Source organism: Nicotiana tabacum, chromosome 14 (assembly GCF_000715075.1).
Source record: "Nicotiana tabacum cultivar K326 chromosome 14, ASM71507v2, whole genome shotgun sequence".
NCBI lineage: Eukaryota > Viridiplantae > Streptophyta > Magnoliopsida > Solanales > Solanaceae > Nicotiana > Nicotiana tabacum.
The window spans coordinates 71,882,459-71,890,441 of NC_134093.1; the positions used below are offsets into that span (position 1 = coordinate 71,882,459).

At 36.9% G+C, this 7,983-nt stretch overlaps 1 non-coding gene across 1 annotated transcript; it reads right to left on the bottom strand.

Annotated features, from left to right (window-relative positions):
* Positions 1-803: 803 nt before the first annotated feature.
* LOC142169257 (small nucleolar RNA R71) lies at positions 804-910 on the bottom strand. Its single transcript, XR_012698967.1, has one exon. It is a non-coding gene; the product is annotated as a small nucleolar RNA R71 (small nucleolar RNA).
* Positions 911-7,983: the final 7,073 nt, after the last annotated feature.

Below are 7,983 nucleotides of genomic sequence, written 5' to 3' on the forward strand. Positions count from 1 at the left end.
TGTTTGAAATAGTTTGTAGTACTAATTAAGGAATTGTTATTTTATTTTATTTTTCCCTTTTTACGTTTGGTGTTCTTGGACTGTGCGTAGGTTACAGGTTAGATTGGTGCATGACTCGAGCTTCTGCGAAGGAAGTGCTACCATATGAGCCAAAAATTGAAAAACAACTGCGACAGTTGGGGAAGGCAAAAAATCTCACTGAGATGTTAGAAAAGGTTGGGCAATCCTCAACCAAAGATATGGCTGGAACCAGTGATGATAATGTAGATTTGGCTGTGAGAGAAGCAGCCCAACGACGAGAACAAGCTGCATGGAATGCTGAAGAAGCAGCTATTAGAGATGCACAGATTATCTACGAAGAAGAGAGGGGTCATAGAATTGCTCAAAATCAACCTTTGGGTGCAGACCAGTTCGAAAATATAGCTCCTATGCCCGGGAGACAACTTGGAGATTATGCTAGACCGGTCTACAATCAAGGTTTGTCAAGTGTTAGACCACCTCCCATTGCAGCTAACAACTTTGAATTGAAGCAAGGGTTGCTTCAAAACATTCAGAATTGTTGTGTCTTCAAAGGAAAGCCAAACGAAGATCCAAACACACATCTAATGGACTTCGAGGAGATTATGAACACCTTTCAATACAATGGTGTGTCACGAGATGTAGTGTACTTGAGGGAATTCCCCTTCACACTCAAAAATGATGCAAAACAATGGCTTCAAAGCTTACCCACAGGATCGATAAGAATATGGGAGGAGATGACTAGAAAATTCCTTGATAAATATTTCTCCTCAGCTAAGACGGGCAAGTTTAGAAGAGAAATCCATAACTTCTGGCAGAAAGATACTGAAACTATTTTTGAAGCGTGGGAGAGGTTTAAGGAGATTGTTCGAAAGTGTCAACATAGCGGAATTAAAATCTGGATGCAACTCCAGGACTTTTGGGATGGCTTGGCACTGGCCTCACGTAGAATATTGAGCAATGCAGCTAGAGGCCCAATGATGAAAAAGACTCCAGAGGAGATAGTTACAATTATTTATGAGTTATCTAAAGATGCTAATCAATGGCCTTCTGAGAGTGCGGAAAGAAGAAGATCAACTGGTATTCACCAAGTTGATGCTAATACATTTGTGCAGGTACAACTTGATGATATGGCTAAAGAGATAAGGAAGCTGACCTTAGCCTCAATACAGAGTGAACCTCATGCATCTTGTGATATATGTGGAAGAGGACACCCTACTCATGAGTGTCAAGCCTCAACTGAGGAAGTGAATGCTATGGGAAACTACAATTTCAATGCAATGGGTCAGAGGCACCCCGATTTTTCATGGAGTTCACCTGGGGGTACCGCGAATGCATGGCAATAAAATAACTCTAGACCCCATGGACAACGAGCGCCAACATTCTAAAAGCAGCAGAGGTAGCAGTTTCATCCTCAACAGCCCATTCAGTCTAGCATAGAAGATCTCATGAAGTCCTTCATTCTGAAAACTTATGAGAGGCTTGAAACTCATAGCGCAGCTATACGGGAAATGGAGAAGCTATCAAAGAAATAGGTACTACCTTTCGAAACTTAGAAAGACAGGTTGGGCAGCTAGCCACTCTATTGTCTGAGAGAAATCCCAAAGAAACGGTGAAGGTTGTGACCTTGAGAAGTGGGTAAGTGTTGAAGAATCCCACCCTAATCCAGAAAGATGTGATACTTGAAAAAGAAAGTGGGAAGCAGCTGAAAAATGATGTTGATAAAAAGAAGAAAGGCCCAATGAAAAGTGAGAAGAAGAAGAAGGAAGAAAAATCGAGAAGGGAGGAACCTAAGAAGAGAGAACATATGCCTGCTTTACTTTTCTCTCAAAAGCTATATAGAGAAAAGCTGGACAGGCAGTTTGGGAGATTTTTAGATGTGCTAAAACAAGTCCATGTTAACTTACCATTTACAGAAGTGCTCTCACAAATGCCTGCTTATGCCAAATTTATTAAGGAGATCCTTACAAAGAAGAGGAAGATAGAGGAGACCTCAATGGTCAAAATCACAGAGCATTGCAGTGCGATCTTACAAAATAAACTCCCACAAATTATGGAGATCCAGGTAGTTTTACTATTCCTTGCTCATTAGGGACTATAAATTTTGATAAGTCTTTATGTGATTCTGGTACCTCAATTAATCTAATGCCTCTGTCTATTTACAGGAAACTAGAGAAGGAGATTGGAGAGATAAGGTCGGTGCTAATATCTTTGTAGCTGGCAGATCAAACGACTTTAATACCCGAGGGGATAGTGGAAGATGTGTTAGTTCGGGTGGATAAGTTTGTATTTCCTGTAGACTTTATAGTGGTGAATATGGAGGAAAACAAGGAGGTCCCCCTCATCCTAGGAAGATCATTCTTAGCGATGGGTAGAGCTATATTGGATATACATGAGAGGAAACTCATGCTTAGAGTGGGTGAGGAGACTGTGACTTTTGAGATAAATGTAGAAAAGGGGGCACAAAAGGACAAACCAGCTGCGAGTGTTGAGTGAAATGTGAAGGGCTCGAACGAGAAGGCTGCATTGAGTGAGAAAGATAAGTGTGGGATGTACCCCAAAAAGGCTGAGAAGAAGTTGTCTTCATGGATGTACGTGTTAGTTCGAAGGCCAGGAATGGATCCCGACTTCGACTCAGACCTCGACTAGTTGTTTAGAGAAGTTTCCTTTACCTTATGCTTTTTAATTATGTGTCATGGGAAAATGCCACAACTTAAAGTGTGGGATGGGGGATATGTTGTATATTGTATGTTGTATGTATATGTGTTAGTTTTGTTAGTTGTGGTAGTTGGAAAATTGAAAATATTTTGATTTTTCCCGACGATGGATATCATTCGGCGGGTTTCTTGATGGATTAAAGTCGAAAGAAAAAGACAAAAAGATTTTCTTTTGTTAGGTAGTGTAACAATTCCCCCTTGGTTTTTCTTTGTGCCACGGTTCTTTTCCAAGGGTTTTGTTTGAACCGTGTGCATTTAGTTTTATTTTATATTTTTAGGAGTAGGAAACCTTGTTCTATGATTTGAATTGAAAGCAATGTCTCTTGAATTTAGTATGCCTTGAGAATAGTAAGTGCTTTAGTTGAGACACTTAGGCTTAGTTTTTGACTCTTGTATAAGTACCTTAAATTGCATGATCTTAACTCTGCTTAACTGCTTTGACTAGAGTATCGTGATGAGTCCGATCCTGAGTGAGTTATGTGCCATGTGTGTGTGAGGTTTTGTGTTATACTGTGCATTGTATTTGATATCTAGAACTTGCCCGATGTGTTTGCAAAGCGAAATAGTAGTTTTATTCAGTCTTGGAAGTGATCTAGGCATTTCTTTGTTGAGCCAGTTATATGCTATTACCTACCTAATTGTTATGTATCTTAGTTAACCCCGTTGAGCCTGCAATCCTATTTCTTTGGCAACCACATTACAAGCCTTACCCATTTGTTTGAATTGACCATCTATTTGAACCATTTACCTTTCATGAGCACTTGAATTTGTAATGAACTTTGTAAAAGTTGAAGTGGGGTGGTTGGTTTGACTTTTGAGTGGAACTATTGAACTAAGGAGAAAGGTGTACTATTTTGAAAAAGAAAGAGCCACTTGAATTGAAAAAGAAAGAAAAAATAAGTGTATTATTGTGAAAAATTATTCCTTGATAGTGGTAACTCTTGATGTAATTGTGCTTAAAGAAGTTGGTAGTTAATGTATATTGATGTGAAGGAGGAGTTATGGTTTAACACAAGTGTGGGGTTTTTGAATTGTTAATTGTATGTATTAAAGTGCTTAGGGAGGTTTAGTCACTCTTATATCTAAATGTATCATACGCGTCCCGCAGCCTACATTACAACCAATTAAAGTCCTACTTGATCCTTGACTAAATGAGCTCAATTAGTAGAGTAGTACACTGCGGGCAAGCCTATGGTACGTCTTTTGTGGCATACGAATGTTGTTTCTGAGAGTGAGTGAATTCGTTCTACGGAAAAGGTCCAAATATGCCCTTGTACTATACAAAATTGAGCATATTTGCCCTTCGTTAATACTTTAGCTCAAGAATGCCCTTACCGTCACATAGTTGGTCCATATATGCCCTTAGAATTGTACAGTTAGCCCATATATGCCCTTTTTGAAACGGAATCCACCCAAACCAATTAGCTCTTTCGTTAATTGTATTAAATTGTATTACAAATACTATTTCCTTTTTATTAGTACATTTGTTTTATTTACCTTTCTCTTTTCTTTCTTCTTTTTTCTTTTCTTCTCTTTTTTTTCCTTTTTCTTTCTCCCTTATCCGATTTCCTCCATTGTTGATGTCTTCTCCATTTTCGTCACCAATTTCACTTGACAAAACTCATGAATTCCAATTACTAAGAAAATTCTCCTATAAGAATATTTTAATAGATCATATATTTGTCAATTTTTTAATTTTTACTGAACATATATTTAGTTATAAAAAATGTAACAAAGTAAGATTGAAATAATATTTATGTAACAAAAAACCAGAAAAATCCAACAAAATCGAACCAATCCAAACCGATATAATTGGTTTGATTTGGTTTTGATAAAAATCGAACCAGCCCGGTCCATGTTCACCCCTAATTTACATAGTTAATAAAAAAAATAGAAAATATCCAGCTGAAAAAGATGAAAAAAGACTAACAACTCAAATTTATAACACTAGAACTTGAACTCTGGGCTTTTAATCATTAAATTATCTTTCTGGAAACAATTTAAATATTTTGGTCTTTTGAGTATTGTTAAAGGTTGAGATATTTTTATTATTTTAAAGTTTAAACCATAAATTTTGGAACAATTTAATTTTGTTTATTTAGAGGGCTATTGAAATTGGAACTTGATTACCTTATGGGAGAATTTTCTTAGCAATTGGAATTCATGAGTTTTGTCAAGTAAAATCAGTGACAAAAATGGAGAAGACATCAGCAATGGAGGAAATCGAATAAGGGAGAAAGAAAAAGGCAAAAAAAAAAAGAAGAAGAAAGAAAAGAAAAAAGTAAAGAAAAGAATGTACTAATAAAAAGGAAATTATATTTGTAATACACTTTAATACAATTAACGAAAGAGCTAATTAGTTTGGGTGGATTCCGTTCCGAAAAGGGAATATATGGGCCAACTGTGTGACTCTAAGGGCATATATGGACCAACTATGTGACGGTAAGGGCATTCTTGAGCTAAAGTATTAACGAAGGGCAAATGTGCTCAATTTCATATAGTACAAGGGCATATTTGGACCTTTTTCGTTCTTTCTATCTTGAGTTCCTAATTGTTCTTAAATTCTATTGTGTGTGGAAGTACTCTCTATTGTTTTGTGACTGAACTTAATTCATGAAGGAAAGGTAATGTCGTTGACTTCTGTGTTAGAGCAAGTGGGCGGGTTATAAATAATGCGTGGTGCTTTTGAGTCAAATCTTGAGGCAAGGATGTTACGTTAGAGTGCTTAATCTATTTTAAATATTCTTGGTGTGATGAGTAAAGAGAGTTGTTTAAAAAGGCTGTGTCTATATGAAGTGTAGTTTGATTTCTCGAGGACGAGCAATGGTTTAAGTGTGGGGTGTTGATGGTAGGCTATAATCCCGTATTTTAGTCGCTTATTGCACTCTAATTCACTGCACTTTACTTGTGTTGAGATTTAATTGCTAGTATATTGTACTTATTGTGTGTTTTATACCTTGTAGGAGTGATTCTGAATTATGTAGATGTTGTGGAACTAATTCGAGCTATTTGGAGCTTTGAAGTCTAAGTAAAAGCCCAAAGGATTAAGCCGGGATCGTGTTCGGGGGTCGAGGATCACTTCTGGACGTCAAAAATCAAGGAAGAAGAAACAATTGAAGAAATGCACTAGTGCGATGCACTGGGCGACACAACAGTGTAATTTTGTGTCAGGAATTGACAAAGTTCAGAGGTTGGGTTTCTGTGGTCTGAAAAGAAAAAGCACTAATTCTACGCACCCTTCTACGCACAGTGCGATGCATGAAAAGCAATAAGTTTGCAAGTTTTCCTATTTCGGCTAGGAAAGGGGGATTTCGTTTGGGCCCAACCCTACTTGGTATAATTACATGGAAAAACGTTATTTTCTGGACTTTTGACATACTTTATACCTAAGGAAGCTAAGGAGGAGTTGGAGGAGCAAAAGCACAAGGATTTCATCATTCCTTCCTCTCTCAAGACCCGAGTTTGGTTTGAATTTATGTTTTCCTATACCTTTTTTTTTATTTGTGATGAATTGCTCCATGTCTATGGAGTAGTTCTCTTTAGGGTTTGATGGATTTGGTGTAGTTATGATTGTTTGGGGATTATAACTCTAGTTTTATGTATTAAAGCGTTCTTTGGATGATTTAACTGTTGCGTCTATATTCACTTGTTCATGTAATCGAGAGAGGCATAACTTGTGACATATTTTTATTATTTTGTTGGTTGAGTTCATAGATTCTTCTTAGTAATCGAAAGAGTCTAGTTGAATCATTGATTAAACCTAGTTAGGAGAATAATCGAAAGAGGTTTTCCTAAAGACCAATCCACTACGCATTCTTGCATATCATCACGTGCTTAAATTAGTTCATCTTGTGAGGTTGAAACTTAATCGAGAGAGGAGTTTTTGCTGAACGGTTGAACTGATAATTGAGTAAATTCTAGAGACTCACTTAAACATTAGAAGTGAATTATCAGCGGCCGTAGATCCCAAATAATTATCTTACACCTATCCTATCAACCCATATTTCCTCCCACTGATAACTTCCTTGTTTCGATTGTCATTAGTCAATAGCTTTAGATTCTTAGTTAATTTTAGTTGGAAATCATATATACCTCAACTGTTGATTCTCCTGGATAGCAACCAATCTAGAAACTACGAGAATACTGTTTAAATCCAATCCCTGTGGATACGATATTATACTATACTATATTTGATTAGCGAGCATAATTTAAGTGTGTGTTTCGAGCTTGTCAAAATCTCATTAGTATCTGATACAAGTAACTTAAATACCACTACAACCATCCCAAAATATGGTGTCAACGAGCACGCGAGAACTACTGAATAACAAGGTACAAGCAAAATCCACTAATACAACTGTCTGAATGTAAGAACAGTAAAGATAAAGATAACAGAAAGATGACTTCAAGGACTGCGGACGATATGGAAGATACCTCGTAGTCTCCCTAAAGGTGGCAACAACTCAAGTCTGAAAATCAATTCGACCTAATGTACCTGGATATGCACACAAAGTGCAGGGTGTAGTATGAGTTCAACCGACCCAATGTACTCAATAAGTAACAACACTAACCTTGGATTGAAAGCAGTGACGATCTCAGAACATTAGTCAAATGCCAATACCAGTAACCGATAACAATTCAGAATATAAAGAATAAACCGTAGAAACAGTAGCTCAATGATATCAAGTTCAATTTTTTCACATTTCAGAAATTTAGGCATCCTTTCAAGTATAACAGTTAAAGCCCAACACAGAAAAAGCAGGTCAATTATAAGTTAGCATGAGGAAAATACATCTTTATGCCTACTTGTCAAGTCTACGTGTCAATCAATGGTATCATAGTGGATCCATAAAAAATATTTACACTTAGCACTGTATGGGTGCCTGGCATAACTGTCCATTATCAAGCACATATATGAAATAATGTGCCTGTGCCCACTGATGGCATGTCAGACTCCGGAGGGGCGGATCCTTCCCAAGCACTAATCATAATGTCACGACCCAATTTTCCCTCCGTTGGGTATCGTGATGGCACCTAGTCTTAGGGATTAGGTAAGCCTAACATTTACTGAATAACAACAATAATTAAATAACATCTAACAATTTTTGAAATAGAAATCTCTATAAAATTTAAAATTCCCAAAACCGTCAGTACAAGTCATAAGCTATACAGAGTTTGCTAAAATTTTCTAAATACAACTGTTTGAAATAAAGTAAACAATGTGAATACAAATAATAAGGTGACTCCAAAT